General features: G+C 53.9%; 1 protein-coding gene across 2 annotated transcripts in view; it reads right to left on the bottom strand.

Annotated features, from left to right (window-relative positions):
• Window positions 1-15,321, bottom strand: part of TSPAN9 (tetraspanin 9) — a 44,973-nt gene extending 29,652 nt beyond the window's left edge. Inside the window, exons 1-2 of one of the 2 annotated variants that reach the window (XM_038768006.1) lie at window positions 15,285-15,321; window positions 12,810-12,874 (exon numbers count right to left, since the gene is read on the bottom strand). The gene's annotated coding sequence lies outside the window, so the exon portion shown is untranslated. Of the gene's footprint in view, window positions 1-12,809; window positions 12,937-15,284 lie in introns of both variants that reach the window. The other variant, XM_038768004.1, reaches the window with a different exon arrangement.
• Between the last annotated feature and the right edge of the window lie 1,595 nt (window positions 15,322-16,916).

Here is a 16,916-nt window from a genome sequence, read left to right as displayed (position 1 = left end):
CTCCTCTGCTGCCAGGCCGGGCTTCCAGCAAGGGCTTTACACAGGGGCTCCCTGAGGGCAGCTGAATGGGCACCGTGCCACTGCAGGTCACAAACCCAACAGAGCCCCTGCCGCCTCCCCAGACCTTGTGCTCCAGGGCTCCATCTAACCCTGGCCCTCCCGCCCTGAGAGGCCACCCTCAGGGTTGGGGCAAGGGAGCAGCCAGCAGAAACCTACCCCCCTCTCCTTCCCTGGCAACCTCAGAGGTTCCAGGGTGCAGGCCCCCGGCCCCCCTCCCCAACACCCACCCAATCCTGGGTCCTCTCGTGCCCATGAATAGCAGAACTCCTGGGTACAGCAGCAAAGGGTGACCTGGAAGCCACCAGTGTGCCACGGGGCATGGCCCACGCAGATAGCATGCTGATGGGATGGGTACGTAAATGCAAGTGCCAGTCCCGTTGGCCACTTGAGGTATTTTCCCAGAGAGCATAAGGTCCTTTCCCACCCCCGCCTCCACCTAAGAGAGACACTTCTGGCCAAGACTCCATCCCAGCCGGACCCCAGGAATGGGTCCCCATTTTACAACCGTGATCACTGAGGCCCAGAGATCCCCTGCGTCCAGCTCTCCCTGGGTTTGGCTCCGGGAAACCGCCCCCCGTGACGCGAATACAGCCTCACAACCTGGTGGGTGGGCTGCGAACCCCTGGACCCCGCGCCCTGGGCCCCATTCTTAACTCCTCACTCCCGGCTTCTCCCCGGAGACCTTGAGAGAGACGGATGGACGGACGGACAGACGGACGGGCTGATGGAGCCGGCAGCTGCAGAGGGATGGCAATGGCAACGGCAACAGCTGGCGGTGGGGGCCGTGGGGGGTGGCTCCTTGCTTGCTGCCGAAGCCCAAGGTGGGGAGGGGGGAAGGGGCAGGGAGCGGGAGGGGCGGCAATCTCCAAACCTTCTCTTTTTATGGCCAGCCTATTCTCCCTCCCCCTCATACTGGGAGTCCTGGGAAGGACAGGGACTGGGTCCCCTCTGCCTTTCTTGTATCTACCCCAGGGCATGGCCATAATCAAAACAATAATAATGTTAATAGTATTTCTTAAGTGCTAACTGTGTACAAAACACTGGGCTAAGAGCTGGGGTAGGTACGAGATAATCAGGTTGGATCCAGTCCCTGTCCCACCAGGGGCTTATAATAATAATGAAGACATTTGTTAAGAACTTACTCTGTACAAAGCACTGTTCTAAGTGCTGGGGAGGTAACAAGGTGATCAGGTTGTCCCACAGGGGGGCTCACAGTCTTAATTCCCATTTTACAGATGAGGTAACTGAGGCACAGAGAAGTTAAGTGACTTGCCCAAAGTCACACAGCTGACAATTGGGTCATGGGTTCAAATACCGGCTCTGCCAACTGTCAGCTGTGCGACTTTGGGCAAGTCACTTCACTTCTCTGGGCCTCAGTTACCTCATCTGTAAAATGGGGATTAAGACTGTGAGCCCCCTGTGGGACAACCTGATTGCTTTGTAACCTCCCCAGCGCTTAGAACAGTGCTCTGCACATAGTAAGTGCTTAATAAATGCCATTAAAAAAAAAATTGGCGGAGCCGGAATTTGAACCCATGACCTCTGACTCCAAAGCCCGTGCTCTTTCCACTGAGCCACGCTGCTTCTCAGCCACGCTGGCTTATGGTCTAACGGGGAGGGAGAACAGACATAGAATCCCCATTTTACTGATGAGGAAAATTAGCACAGTGCTTGGCACATAGTAAGCACTCAACAAATAATAGAGTTATCATTTTAATTAACGAACCCAGCTCTGGGCCTCCCAGGGACAGATGGCCGAGGGGAGGAAAAATAGGGCATTCCCTCGTCCCAGACCAGCTCCTGGGCTGAGCTGGGAGCAGAGCAAGCACACGTGGCCAGCAGGTGGTGAGACTGAAAGAGGGACTTCCCGGGAACCAGGTCGGGAAACCAGGGTGAGGCTGGTGGGGAGGTTCCTTCTGGGTCTGGGAAAAAAGGAATTTATGCTCTAAAATCACCTGCCTACTTGTTCTGTTTCGCTGACTGTCTCCCCTTTCTAGACTGTGAGCCCCTTGTTGGGTAGGGACCGTCTCTATATGTTGCCAAATTGGACTTTCCAAGCGTTTAGTACAGTGCTCTGCACACAGTAAGCGCTCAATTTATTTTATTTGTACATATTCTATTTATTTTATTTTGTTAATATGTTTTGCTGTCCATCTCCCCCTTCTAGACTGTGAGCCTGCTGTTGGGTAGGGACCGTCTCTATATGTTGCCAACTTGGACTTCCCAAGCGCTTAGTACAGTGCCCCGCACATAGTAAGCGCTCAATAAATACAATTGAATGAATGAGTGAATGAATGGGGCCAGGACGGGGGCGTTGGAGGCGGACGGCCCTGGGTGCCGGGATCAGCCACGGCTTGAGAAAGATGGAGTGGGGATGGATTGGGAGACCCAGGTTAGAGGGGGGGAGGCGGGGAGGGGCTGGGGGGAGGGCAGCTGGGGGCTGGAAAGGATACAGCAGTGGCTGATTAGGAGGGAGAAAGGGAAGGGAGATGGAGAGGGTCTCTGGTCTCCCCCTGCCCCCTCCGCTGGCCCGCTGGGGGACCCTCCGGCCCAGCTGTTCCCACGTGGCTCGGATGCCAAGGACGCCGGACATTCCCCGGTCTGGGGCACCATGGCATGACTGGCCTTGGGCCACAGCAGGGAGACGCCCACAGCCCTCCCCCACCATCTGCTTCCGGCCTAGGGGCAGAAGGCCCCAGCCCCAGAGTGGCCGGGCGCCCGGACAGAGAGAGGGATACTGTGTGAGATGTAGTAGGTCTGGATCACCCCACCCTTCCTAATCCCCCCCGCACTGACCTCCAGCCACTCCCTTCTCCCACACCGGGTCAATTCCCCGGGGCTGAAGGGAGAGGCCTTTCAGGACAGGGTGTAGGACTCCAGCAGCCCCCACTTCCACACCACCTCTCCTGGTCTCCCCTGGATAGGGCTGCCAATAGCCCCGAGACTCAGTTGCCCCAAAACAGGATTGCCACACACCCTATGACTTGGTTTCCCTAGGACAAGGACCCTGCTCACTCCATGACTAGGTTTCCCCAGGATAGGCCCAATGCTCACCTGGGACTCAGTTTCCCCAGGATAGGGCTGCTGGGGTGTAGGGCCTTGGGGGAGGGAGGATGAAAGGGGATGGCCCTTTGCTCTTTCGGGGGTACAGCACTGAGCTGCAGATCCGATTTTCACAAATGGATTTACTAGATTACATTCCTCACCCGGGCAGCTGTCCCTGTCAAATAAATAATGGCCGGCTTACATTTATAGATCACCGCCCATCCTGCGCTCGCCTGCATCTGGTGGCCGGGGCCTGGGAAAGGAGGACAGTTGGGGGTGGGGGCCAAGGCAGGGGGATGGCTTGGCTGGTGGGGGGGGGGGGGGGCAGATGGCGACAGACTCCGGGTGCAGGGTAACACGGGGTTCGTGAGCTCTAATTCAGGCACTTAGTACAGTGCCCTGCACACAGTAAGCACTCAATAAATACGATTGAATGAATGAATAATGTATGTTCCAGAGCACCCAGCACAGCACTCTGCCTACAGTGGGTCCCCAGTGCAGCACTCTGCCCACAGGAGGCATCCAATACAGTGCCCTACACCCAGCACAGAGCTGTACCCACAGCGGGTGCCCAGTGCAGTGTGCTGCCCACAGAGGAATCCAATACAGTGCCCTGCACACAGCAGACACCCAACACAAAGGTATGCCTATTGCAGGAGCCCAGCACAACACTGCAACCATCGGGATGGTAAGAGAGTGGAGGCCCTGGAGAAGGTGGAGTAGAAGAAGGGGGCCGCTGGGGAAGGAAGAAGAAAGCTCTAAAGAAGCAGCTCTTCCAAAGCCATGCCCCTGCAGCATCCAGAACCGAGTGGGTTCTCCGGCCAGAACCCGAAAGTCACACTGGGCTGTGCTAAAAGAAGCACTTAGAAACCCAGGGTCGCCAGTCAGGCGAGGGGCAGGACCACTGTACAGGAAGTGCATCTGGAAGGGGAGGGAAGTGGGGGGAGCAACTGCTGGCTGCCTGCTCCCCCCCCCCAACCCCGCCGCAGCCTCTGCTCTGGCTCTGTTCCCAGAGCAGGACCCCCCCTCCGCCCCACCGCCCCCCATGGGGTCAGAGCCCGATTTCCCAGTGAAGGAATGTGGCAGCTGAGACCACCTGGAAGGGAGGGTGGAGGAGACCAGGAGACACTGTCAGCCCTGCCCAGCGGGTCACCCCACCCGGCTCCCTGCTCCTCTCCCACCTCCCCATCCAAGCGAAGAGGGGGTGTGGGAGGAGCCCTGTTACACTGTACCCTCCCAAGCTCTTAGGAAGCGCTGTACTAAGTGCTTGGGAAGTACAAGTTGGCAACATATAGAGATGGTCCCTACCCAACAGCGGGCTCACAGTCTAGAAGTACAGGGCAGTACAGTGCTCTGCACACAGTAAGCGCTCAATAAATATGAGTGAATGAATGAATGAGCGAAGCAGGGCAGTGTGGTAAGAGCCCTGTCTGTCCCTGTCCCCCTCCCTGTCCAAGCAAAGCATGGCTGTGTGGTAAGCGCCCCGCAAGGGCTGTGCGGTAGGGTAACCTGAGTGGGGCAAGGTAGCATAGGAGCCCACATCCAGGGGGCCACACACACAACCAAAACAACCAATGTCAGCCACACTCAACCAGTTTGGGATCCAGCTATCCTGGGTTCTCCACCTCATGCTGCAGCATAAACTTGGGCAAGTCACTTAGCTTGCCTGTGCCTCAGTTTCCTCATCTGTAAAATGGGGATAAAATCCTACTCCCTCCTACTTAGATTGTGATTCCCATGTGGGATAGGGACTGTGCCCAACCTCTACCCCAGTGCTGAGTAAAGTGCCTGCCACATGGCAAACATTTAACAAGTACCAGAGAAGCAAAAAATAAAAAAGCCACCACTGACTGACTAAGTCCCACACAGCCCCTATATATTGCTCCACATCCACAGCTGCACAGACATGGGGATTTTTAAGAAGGTCCGCCTGACCTCTGGGAGACTGACCGATTGACCTGGGCTTCCACTGGACGGCAAGCTCCATACCCCTTGGGGGCCCCCGGGTCCCCCGGAGGACACGCTTAGTACAGTGTTCTGCACACAGTAAGTGCTCAATAAATACAACTGAATGAATGACACGGACGTGGACCTGGACCTGTCCCGCCGTTGACCCCCGGCCCACGTCATCCCCCTGGCCTGTAATGCCCCCAATCCCTCTGCCCATCCGCCAAGCTAGCTCTCTTCCTCCCTTCAAGGCCCTACTGAGAGCTCATCTCCTCCAGGAGGCCTTCCCAGACTGAGCCCCCTCCTTCCTCTCCCCCTCCTCCCCCTCGTCTTACCTCCTTCCCTTCCCCACAGCACCTGTATATATGTACATATGTTTGTACATATTTATTACTCTATTTACTCATTTATTTTACTTGTACATATCTATTCTATTTATTTTATTTTGTTAATATGTTTTGGTTTTGTTCTCTGTCTCCCCCTTCTAGACTGTGAGCCCACTGTTGGGTAGGAACCGTCTCTAGATGTTGCCAACTTGTACTTCCCAAGCGCTTAGTACAGTGCTCTGCAAACAGTAAGCGCTCAATAAATACGATTGATTGATTGATATTTATTTTACTTGTACAAATTTATTCTATTGATTTTATTTTGTTAATATGTTTTGTTTTGTTGTCCGTCTCCCCCTTCTAGACTGTGAGCCCACTGTTGGGTAGGGACTGTCTCTATATGTTGCTAATTTGTACTTCCCAAGCGCTTAGTACAATGCTCTGCACACAGTAAGCGCAGTAATCAATAAATACGATTGACTGATTAATTGATTCATTGGCACAGCCGGAGCCCTGCGCTGGCTCAGCGGCGCCACCTGCCGGGCACAAAGCCTGGCACCGCAAGATCGGGTCCCCGGCCCCCGAGGCCTGGGATGCCGCCGGCTCAGCAGCGCCACCTGCAGGCCACGAAGAGCCTGGGATGCCGCCGGCTCAGCAGCGCCGCCTACAGGCCACGCAGAGCCTGGAATGCCGCCGGCTCAGCAGCGCCACCTACAGGCCACGCAGAACCGGATCCCCGGCCACGGGGCCTGGAATCATCCTTCCGGTCTCACCAGTCCGTTATGCGGGCATTATCCTTGACTCCTCTCTCTCATTCAACTCACATATTCAATCCATCACTAAGACCTGTAGCTCCCACCTTCACAACTATTCTAAAAATCTGCCTTTTCCCCTCCATCCAAACTGCTACCGCATTAATAAAAGCACTCATCCTATTGTATCAGCCTCCTGTCTCTACCCACTCCAGTCCATATTTCACTCTGCTGCCTGGATCATTTTTCTTTAAAAACATCCAGGTCGTGTTCCCCCTCAAAAAACCCCAGTGGTTGCCCATCCACCTCCGCATCAAACAGAAACCCCTCACCCCTGGCTTTAAAGCAGTCAATCACCTTGCCCCCCTCCTACTCTCCTACTACAACCCAGCCTGCACACTAAGCTCCTCTAATACTAACCGTGCTTAGAGAAGCAGCATGGCTCAGTGGAAAGAGCCTGGGCTTTGGAGTCAGAGGTCATGGGGTTCAAATCCCAGCTCCGCCAATTGTCAGCTGTGTGTCCGCCAACTGTCACTTCTCCGGGCCTGTTACCTCATCTGTAAAATGGGGATTAAGACTGTGAGCCCCATGTGGGACAACATAATCACCTTGTAACCTCCCCAGCGCTTAGAACAGTGCTTTGCACATAGTAAGCGCTTAATAAATGCCATTATTATTATTATTATTATTATTCAATCTCATCTATCTTGCTGCCAATCCCTTGCCCAAATCCTGCCTCTGGCCTGGAACTCCCTCCTTCAAAGCCTTATTGAAGGCACATCTCTTCCAGGAGGCCTTCCCCGACTAAGCCCCCCCTTTCCTCTTCTCCCACTGTCTCCTGCGTTGCCCTAGCATCCTTTGTTCATGTTGTCTGTCTCCCCCTTGTAGACTGTGAGCCCGTTGTTGGGTAGGGATTGTCTCAATTTGTTGCCAAATTTTACTTTCCAAGAGCTTAGTACAGTGCTCTGCACACAGCCTGATCACCTTGTAACCTCCCCAGCGCTTAGAACAGTGCTTTGCACAGAGTAAGCGCTTAACAAATACCATCATCATCATCACACAGTAAGCGCTCAATAAATACGATTGAATGAATGAATGAATGAATGAATGCCGCCGGCTCGGCAGCGCCACCTGCAGGCCACGCAGAACCTCGCCCGGCAGGACCTGATCCTCAGCCCCCGGGGCCTGGAATGAGTCTGCACGGCCACTCGCACACTAACAACTCTACATTATTTATATTTATGAGCTCGCTCCTGCCCGTCGGCCATGTTCTCTGTAACACTGCCAGCTCCTTGGGATCATGTCTGTATGTTCTTCTATGTGGGTCACACAGTAACAGCAAAGGGGCATCGGGATGGAGGGACAAGCGGCGGAGCCGGGATTTGAACCATTTGGACCCATGACCCACATCCTCCAAGCTAGCTCTCTTCCTCCCTTCAAGGCCCTACTGAGAGCTCACCTCCTCCAGGAGGCCTTCCCAGACTGAGCCCCCTCCTTCCTCTCCCCCTCCTCCCCCTCTCCATCCCCCCCAGCCTTACCTCCTTCCCTTCCCCACAGCACCTGCATATCATCATCATCATCATCATCAATCGTACTTATTGAGCACTTACTATGTGCAGAGCACTGTACTAAGCGCTTGGGAAATACAAATTGGCAACATATAGAGACAGTCCCTACCCAACAGTGGGCTCACAGTCTAAAAGGGGGAGACGGAGAACAAAACCAAACATACTAACAAAATAAAATAAATAGAATAGATATGTACAAGTAAAATAAATAAATAGAGTAATAAATATGTACAAACATATATACATATATACAGGTGCTGTGGGGAAGGGAAGAAGGTAAGATGGGGGATGGAGAGGGGGACAAGGGGGAGAGGAAGGAAGGGGCTCAGTCTGGGAAGGCCTCCTGGAGGAGGTGAGCTCTCAGTAGGGCCTTGTATATATGTTTGTACGTATTTATTACTCTATTTATTTATGTATTTTACTTGTACATATCTATTCTATTTATCTTATTTTGTTAATATGTTTTGTTTTGTTCTCTGTTTCCCCCTTCTAGACTGTGAGCCCACTGTTGGGTAGGGACCATCTCTATGTGTTACCAACTTCCACTTTCCAAGCACTTAGTACAGTGCTCTGCACACAGTAAGTGCTCAATAAATAAGATTGATTGATTGACCTCTGACTCCCAAGCCCGTGCTCTTTCCACTGAGCTTCGCTGCTTCTCTAAGCACTTCCTATGTGCCCAGCATTGTAGTAAGCACTAGGATAGGTACACGATAATCAGGTCAGATACAGTTTCTGTCCCACTGGTGGCTCACAGTCTAAGTAGGAGGGAGAACAGGTACTGAATCCCCATTTGACTAAAGAGGAAGCAGACACAGAAGTGACTTGCACAAGAGCACTCAGAGGGCAAGCAGAAGTGTGGGGATTAGAACCTAGGTCCTCTGACTCCCCCAAGTGTGTCATTTCCATTAGACCATGCTGGAAGAAGATTTTACTAGGCACCCACTGTGTCCAAAGCCCTCTGCTGGGAGCCAGATCATCATCAATCGTATTTATTGAGCGCTTACTATGTGCGGAGCACTGTACTAAGCGCTTGGGAAGTACAAATTGGCAACATATAGAGACAGTCCCTACCCAACAGTGGGCTCACAGTCTAAAAGATGGGGGCAGAGCGTTTCCCTGGGCGACTGCTGTGTGCAGAGTGCTTGGCTGGTTGCTTGCTCTGTATAGAACGCCAGGCTGGGCACCAGCTGGGGGCAGAGCACTGGGCTGGGCACCTGCTGTGTGCAGTACGGTTGGCAGAGTGCTGTGCTGGGCATCCGGTGTGTGAGGGTGAGGGAAGGTGAGAGGCTGGGGCTGAGGCTGGAGGAGAAGTCTCAGCAGCTCCTTCACTGGATCTCCCTCACCCACAGCCCCATCCATCCATCTGTCCATCTGCCTGTCCGTGTCCTCCAGATCTCAGCTTTTCTGCCTCATCACCCCATCCAAGAAGACGGGGAAGGGGGGGGCGAGGACTGGGGACCACACTCCCCCAGCCAGGCCCACTCACCCCCCACCCACCAGGAGACATTCCCCCCCACCCCCAGGATCCCGGAGGCTGGCACAGCTGGAGGCTCCCTCCCTCACTGACCGACAGATCTCTCTATTGTCCAGCCCAGTGGCCAGGGCTGAGTCACCACCCGCTGTATTGTCCCGTGGTCCCGGAGGAAGCTCCCGCCCTGAGGGCAGGAAATCTGGTGCTGCTCAAGCCCACCCAGCCCCCAGCCTCCCACCCCTTGGGGGTCTCCCACCAGCCAGAGACCAAACAGGCAGTCCAGAGCTCACTCTGCCCCAACCCGCTCTGTCGGGAGCAGAGTCCTGGGCTGGACAGGCCAGAGGCACTGGCCCAGTGGGCAGGGGAGGGGTGGTATCTCTCCTGCCCAGAGACTAGCGATGAGCCCAACTGGGAACCTGAACTCCTGGGGCCCAGCCCAATAATGCTACTGATTTGCTGGGTGACCACGGGCTGTTCTGCCCCTCCCCAGGCCTTAGTTTCCACTTCTGTAAAACAGAGCCTGGTCCCTACTCCTCCCCCACATTGGAAACTGATGCCCAACCCTAAAGCAGGGACACAGGCCTCTCTCAGGGGGCACTGCCCAGCTCCCCCGGGGCCTCCATCTGACCTCAACCCAGGGCTACAAAGTCCCAAGCCCCAGAGGAATAAGTGGGGGCTGAGGAGGCCTCAGTCCTGGAGCCCTGCCCAGACCTGAGGGGCCCCACAGGGATTCAGAGCCAGCTGCCCTGGCAAGGCTGCCCCCCCGGAAGATGTAACGGGCGTTAATCAGAAACTTTCCCCCTTTGATCTCGCAGGCGGCTGGATGTCAAGACCAGCTGCCAGCTCTCCCAGCCAGAAATTCATGCCCAGCACCCTTCCCCTCCACCCTGCCCAAGACCCCTACCAAGGCAGTTCCCAGGGTGGAGAGTGTCCCCGATGCCCCCTGCTCCGTGCCCCAGAGGACTCAGGGGGCTCAGGACAGTCTGACCAGTCCAGGCTGTGGGTCCAGCACGGTCTCAGTGGGCACAGAGCCTGGCAGTCCAGTACCCAACACTGCCTGTGGCAGTGCCCAAGAGACGGGAGTCACGGGGCCAGGAGAAAACACACCGGGGCAAGTCACTGAGCAATGTTATCGCTGGTGTATGCAGCATGGCCTCGTCCCCACACGCACCAGCACCAGGCTTACCACCGCACGCTCACACCAGCACCAGCCCCAGCTTCTGCCCACACAGCTCCCTGGGAGGGTGGGACCGGGATCCAGAGTCGGGACCACGGCAGGACTCCAGGGGGGGGACCCCGTGGGGCCAAACGGCAGGGCCCCTCAGAGCTGGGTCTGGACAGCCTCTCCCACGCTCCAGCAGCAGGACTGAAGCCATCCGGACACTAGAACTCTCCCTCCACTCCTCCTCCTCTCTCTCTTGGGCCCAGAACTGGCTCCAGCTACTATGTCAGCATTGTTATCTCGGGCAGTTAATTTGGTCATTTAATGTTGGGTTTCACTGCTATTGCTCTGTGTGCCTGTTTACCCCCTTTAGGTGGTGTCTGATCTGTTGACCTCATAATAAACACCACTGCCCCTCAAAAGTCTACCCCCTCCACCTGTGCCTCTGACCTCCTCCCTTATGCCCTCCCTGTCCACCACCTTCAATCAATCACTCATTCTCCCATAGCTCCTTCCCCTCCCCTGGGTGCTTTCAGGCACTCCCCCGCATTTACCATCCTGAAAACCCCTCTCTCAACCCCACAGACCTCTCCAACAACACCATGCCTCCTACCGCCCATTCCCAACCAAACTCCCACGACGGGCTGTTTTTGACACCCACTGCTTTCACTTCAATCAATCAGTAGCATTAACTGAGTACTTTCTGTGTGGCACACTATGCTAAGCACTTGGGAGAGTACAATACAGTTTGGTAGATATAATCCCTGCCCTCAAAGAGGGTATGGTCCCATCTCTCCCCTGGAAGGGGAAAATAGACACTACAATCAATTATTGGTAAGAGGAAGCAGAAAAGTCTAAAGATATAGGAAGAACAGCAACATGAGGCTGGGTAGGTGCTTTGTTCATGGACAGGGCTGAAATGTCAGTTGGAGGAAGAACACGGTTAGGATATAAAGATTCACCTTTTCCAAATCCCTCCTTGACCCTGTATAATCAAGTTTTTCCTCCTTCTAGTACTGTGTTCTCCACCTACACCCACTCCCTTAGAGAACTCATTTGCTCTAATGGCTTCAACTACCATCTCTACGCAGATGAGTCCCAAATGTCCTCTCCAGCCCAGGCCTCTCCTTCTCTGCAATCTCACATTTCCTCCTGCCTCTGGGGCACCTCTACTTGGATGTCCCGCCAACACGGCAAATTTACCATGTCCATAACAGAATTCCTCATCTCCCCACCCAAACCCTGTCCTCTCCATGATGATGTCTCTGATTCACAAGCCTGTAACCTTGGCATTACTTTCAACTCAGCCTTCATTCAAGCTGCACCTTCAGTCTGCCACCAAATCCTGGCGGTTCTATCTTCACATCTCTAGAATCCACCCTTTGCAGTCCATTCAACCACCACGACATTGGCCCAATCATTTGTCATATCCCATCTCGTCTACTGCATCAGCCTCCTCACTGACCTCCCTGTCTCCTGCCTCGCCCCTCTCCAGCCCACACTCCACTCTGCTGCCCTGATTTTTTTTTAAGGATCGTGCTGAGCACATTTCCTCATTCTCCAAAAGCCTTCAATGGTTTCCCGTTTATGCCCACATCAAACAGAAACTCCTCACCAATAGCTTTCTCAATCAGTTCTTCCCACTGTACCTAATCACACTTCTGTCCCACTAAAACCCAGGCTGCACACTTTGCTCCCCTAATACCAAACTACTCACTGTGTCTTGATCGCCTCTCTCTTGCTATCAACCCCTTGCTCACACCCTCCCTCCTGCCTGGAATTCCCTACCTGCCAACAGACCACCCCTCACCCCATCTCCAAATACCCACTAAAATCATATGCCTCCAGGAAGCCTTCCCTGAATAATCTCCCAAACCCCAACCCTTTATCACCAATGGACACTTCAGCATTTCTACATTACTTAAGCCCTTGGGTACTCCCCACCCCTCACCATCGCGCACACTCTGTAGCACATAGGTACGTATCCTTAAACTGTATTATTTCCCCCTACCTCCGATTTATTTGTCTGTCTTCCATGCTAGAGTGTACGCTCCTTGAGCACAAGAATCGTGTCTGCTAACTCTACTGCGCTCTCCCAAGTGCTCAGTACAGTGCCCTGCACATAAGAGATGCTCAGTAAATGCTGACAGACTTTCGGCAGGGCCCCGTTTTCCCCAGGCCCTTAGACTTTTGGCCTGACTGCACCAGACTTTCCAAAAAGGATCGCAAGGCAGAGAGGTTGAGGATGGGGGTCCCAGAGTCCCCCCCTCCCAAAGGCTGGGCCCCACAATAATGACATCATGGTGAATTCCCCCAGGGTCCATCCCGGAGATCCCAGGAGGCTGAGTTGGCCACCCCTGCTTACTTGCTCGAGCCCTCGGCCTCCTCCTTCCGGGCCATAACCCTCCCGTCCTTCATCCTCACCCCGACCCCAAAGGGCCCCACCCAGTCCGTCCCCGGCCCCCCCGCACTCACCTGGCCTCACTGGCCAAGGGCAGACACCAGTGCTGGGCTCCAGGGGTGGTAAACCAGGCTCCGTCCTGTGGACAGAGGACCACACGTCAGGGCCCTGGGAGCCGGGATGACCAAGAAGACACGGCCCCTGTCCAGATCAGATGGAAAACAGGATGTCCGATGACCCCAGGCTGCAAAGGGCTGCTCTCTGTCCCTCTGTGAGGAGGGCAAGGCAGCCTGCCCAGGGACTGGACCACTTGGGCAGTCCAGGTTGGCTCCCTGGTTCACCGACGTGAACGTGAACTGGGTTCTAATCCCAGATCTACCACTTGTCTGCTGTGTGACCTTGGGCAAGTCATTTAAATTCTCTGTGCCTCAGTTACCTCATCTGTAAAATGGGGATTAACACTGCGAACCCCATGTGGAACATGGACTGTGTCCAACCTGATAAGCTTGTATCTATCCCAGTGCTTAGAACAGTGCCTGGCACATGGTAAGTGCTTAACAAATACCATTTAAAAAAAACCAACAAACTGTGCCTGTGTTCACTCCACAGGGTGTGGGTGTGAGAGCAGGAAGAGCCTCATGCCTACTACCTCCACCGGACGCTCGGTGCCCAGCATGGTGCTCGGCACACTGTGGACTCAGCTCCTGCAGGGTAGGGATCGTGTCTATTAATTCTACCGTGCTCTCCCAGGTGCTCGGCACAGTGCTCTGCACACAGCAGATCGTAATCTTCTGGAGGGCAAGGATCACGTCTACCAATTATTATATTCTCCAAAGTGCTCAGTACAGTGCTCTGCCCACAGCAGAAGGTAAGCCCTTGGAGGGCAGGGATTATTTCTATTAACTATATTGTACTCAGAGAAGCGGCGTGGCTCAGTGGAATGAGCCCGGGCTTTGATGTCAGAGGTCATGGGTTCGAATCCCAGCTCCACTAATTGTCAGCTGTGTGACCTTGGGCAAGCCACTTTTAACTTCTCTGTGCCTCAGTTACCTCATCTGTAAAATGGGGATTGACTGTGAGCCCCACGGGGGCCAACCTGATCACCTTGTAACCTCACCAGCGGTTAGACCAGTGCTTTGCACATAGTAAGGGCTTAATAAATGCCATCATTATTATTATTATTATTATTACTCTCCCAAGCGCTCAGCCCAGCCCTCTGCACACAGTGGGAGCTCAGTAAATATTACTGATTGATTGACGGTTTTAGCGACCCTAAGGCAGACCATCGCCGCCCCCCACGACCCCAACTGGGGGGGGTCTGTGCCCTGGGACTGGGAGGGGGGAGAGTAGGTAAGTCGGGAAGGGCAGGTCAAGGGCAGGGCCCTCGGGGGTCCTCGGGCTTTAAGCCCGGACCCTCTGCCCTCCTGGACTTCAAGGACCTGCCTTGCCACAGCTGCAGGACTTTGGGGTGAAGGGGTGCGGGGCAGGGGGCCCTGCTCGCCCCCTCCCCGCCCCCCACTCGCAAGTTCGATCCGGCCTCCCCCGGCCGCGCCGTCTTTTAGTTTTGTTTTGATTTTTTCCCCCTTTTTTTTTTTTTGTTTGGCACCAGGAAAGTTTTCTAACTCCAGAATGGAGAGGTGGGGCCGGGCTTCAGATTGAGCCGCCACGACGTCACTCAGGGGGCCGAGGCCTCCGCCCGCAAATCCCATGGCCAGAGGGGGAGGGGGCCCACCCCGAGACCCCCCACCCCGTCGGAGAGCCGGGGGGGCAGGGGAAGAGAACCCCGACAGGGGGGATCGGAGTAGTAAAAATATCAATCAATCGTATTTAATGAGCGCTTACTGTGTGCAGAGCACTGTAGTAAGCGCTTGGGAAGGACAAGTTGGCAACATATAGAGACAGTCTCTACCCAACAGTGGGCTCACAGGGCAGCTTCCCCCACCCTGGAGTTCTCTCCCCCTCTATTCCTCTCTCGTCTACACCGCTGTACCCCCCCACCGGAGAGACTGCCCGCTCCTTGCCCTGCGGCTCCCTCCCCTAGGCCTGCCATTTCTCGACTGGGAGCCCACTGTTGGGTAGGGACCGTCTCTATATGTTGCCAACTTGGACTTCCCAAGCGCTCACTACAGTGCTCTGCAATCAATCAATCGATCAATCGTATTTATTGAGCGCTTAAGCGCTCAATAAATACGATTGATCGATTGATTGACTCAGTCCAGTGCTCTGCACACAATAAGCGCTCAAGAAATACGATCTGAATGAATGAATAAATCGTCCGGGCCCTCTCCTCCTCACATACCGGTCCCACCGAGGAATCTCTCTCTCTGTGTCCATGCCACCCCGCGGATCCTCCCTTTTATCGCCTCCCCCCTCTCTATTTTTTTTTTGATGGCATTTATTAAGCGCTTACTATGTGCAAAGCACTGTTCTAATATTCTGCTCCCCCCTTTCCAAATACCGCCCCACCAAATTGGGGGAAAGGCTGGGGGGCGAGGCCTGCACCCCTGCAACTTTCCCCAGGGTCCGGCCCGGGTCCCGGGAGCGCTCACCACGGGGGAGGGGGCTGGGGGGCGTCCAATATCGTCCGGCTTCCACTCTGCCTCCCACTCTCGCCGCCTCCGCCAGCGGAAACGGGGGGCGGAGCCGCTCACACCGAAAGTCCTCACTTGGGCCTTACCGGGGCGGGGCCTCGGGAGGGGCGGGGCCTCGGATAAAAATAATAATAATGCTGGCGTTTATTAAGCGCTTACTATGTGCGAGGCACTGTTCTAAGCGCTGGGGAAGTACAAGGCGATCAGGTTGTCCCACGCGGGGGGGGGGGGCTCACAGTCTTAATCCCCATTTCCCAGTTGAGGTAACTGTGGCCCAGAGAAGTGACTTGCCCAAATAATAATAACAATAAAAATAATGATGGCATTTATTAAGCGCTTACTATGTGCGAAGCACTGTTCTAAGCGCTGGGGAAGTACAAGGCGATTAGGTTGTCCCACGCGGCGGGGCTCACAGTCTTAATCCCCATTTTCCAGTTGAGGTAACTGTGGCCCAGAGAAGTGACTCGCCCAAATCATCAATCGGATTTATTGAGCGCTTACTATGTGCAGAGCACTGTACTAAGCGCTTAATAATAATAAAATAATTATAAAATAATTATGAAATAATAATAATGATGATGGCATTTATTAAGCGCTTACTATGTGCAAAGCCCTGGGGAGGTACAAGGCGATCAGGTTGTCCCACGCCGGGGGGGGGGGGGGGGGGGCTCACAGTCTTAATCCCCATTTCCCAGTTGAGGTAACTGTGGCCCAGAGAAGTGACTTGCCCAAATAATAATAACAATAAAAATAATGATGGCATTTATTAAGCGCTTACTATGTGCGAAGCACTGTTCTAAGCGCTGGGGAAGTACAAGGCGATTAGGTTGTCCCACGCGGCGGGGCTCACAGTCTTAATCCCCATTTTCCAGTTGAGGTAACTGTGGCCCAGAGAAGTGACTCGCCCAAATCATCAATCGGATTTATTGAGCGCTTACTATGTGCAGAGCACTGTACTAAGCGCCTAATAATAATAAAATAATTATAAAATAATAATAATGATGATGGCATTTATTAAGCGCTTACTATGTGCAAAGCCCTGGGGAGGTACAAGGCGATCACGTTGTCCCACGCAGGGGGGCTCACAGTCTTAATCCCCATTTTCCAGTTGAGGTAACTGTGGCCCAGAGGAGTGACTTGCCCAAATAATAATAACAATAAAAATAATGATGGCATTTATTAAGCGCTTACTATGTGCAAAGCACTGTTCTAAGCGCTGGGGAGGTTACAAGGCGATCAGGTTGCCCCAAGGCCGGGGGGCTCACAGTCTTAATCCCCATTTCCCAGTTGAGGTAACTGTGGCCCAGAGAAGTGACTTGCCCAAATCATCAATCGTATTTATTGAGCGCTTACTATGTGCAGAGCACTGTACTAAGCGCTTAATAATAATAAAATAATTATAAAATAATTATGAAATAATAATAATGATGATGGCATTTATTAAGCGCTTACTATGTGCAAAGCCCTGGGGAGGTACAAGGCGATCAGGTTGTCCCACGCCGGGGGGGGGGGGGGGGGGGGCTCACAGTCTTAATCCCCATTTCCCAGTTGAGGTAACTGTGGCCCAGAGAAGTGACTTGCCCAAATAAT

Source organism: Tachyglossus aculeatus, chromosome 27, assembly GCF_015852505.1.
Source record: "Tachyglossus aculeatus isolate mTacAcu1 chromosome 27, mTacAcu1.pri, whole genome shotgun sequence".
Classification (NCBI taxonomy): Eukaryota; Metazoa; Chordata; class Mammalia; order Monotremata; family Tachyglossidae; genus Tachyglossus; species Tachyglossus aculeatus.
Note: the sequence above shows the minus strand (reverse complement) of the source record. Positions and strands in the feature narration are given on the sequence as shown.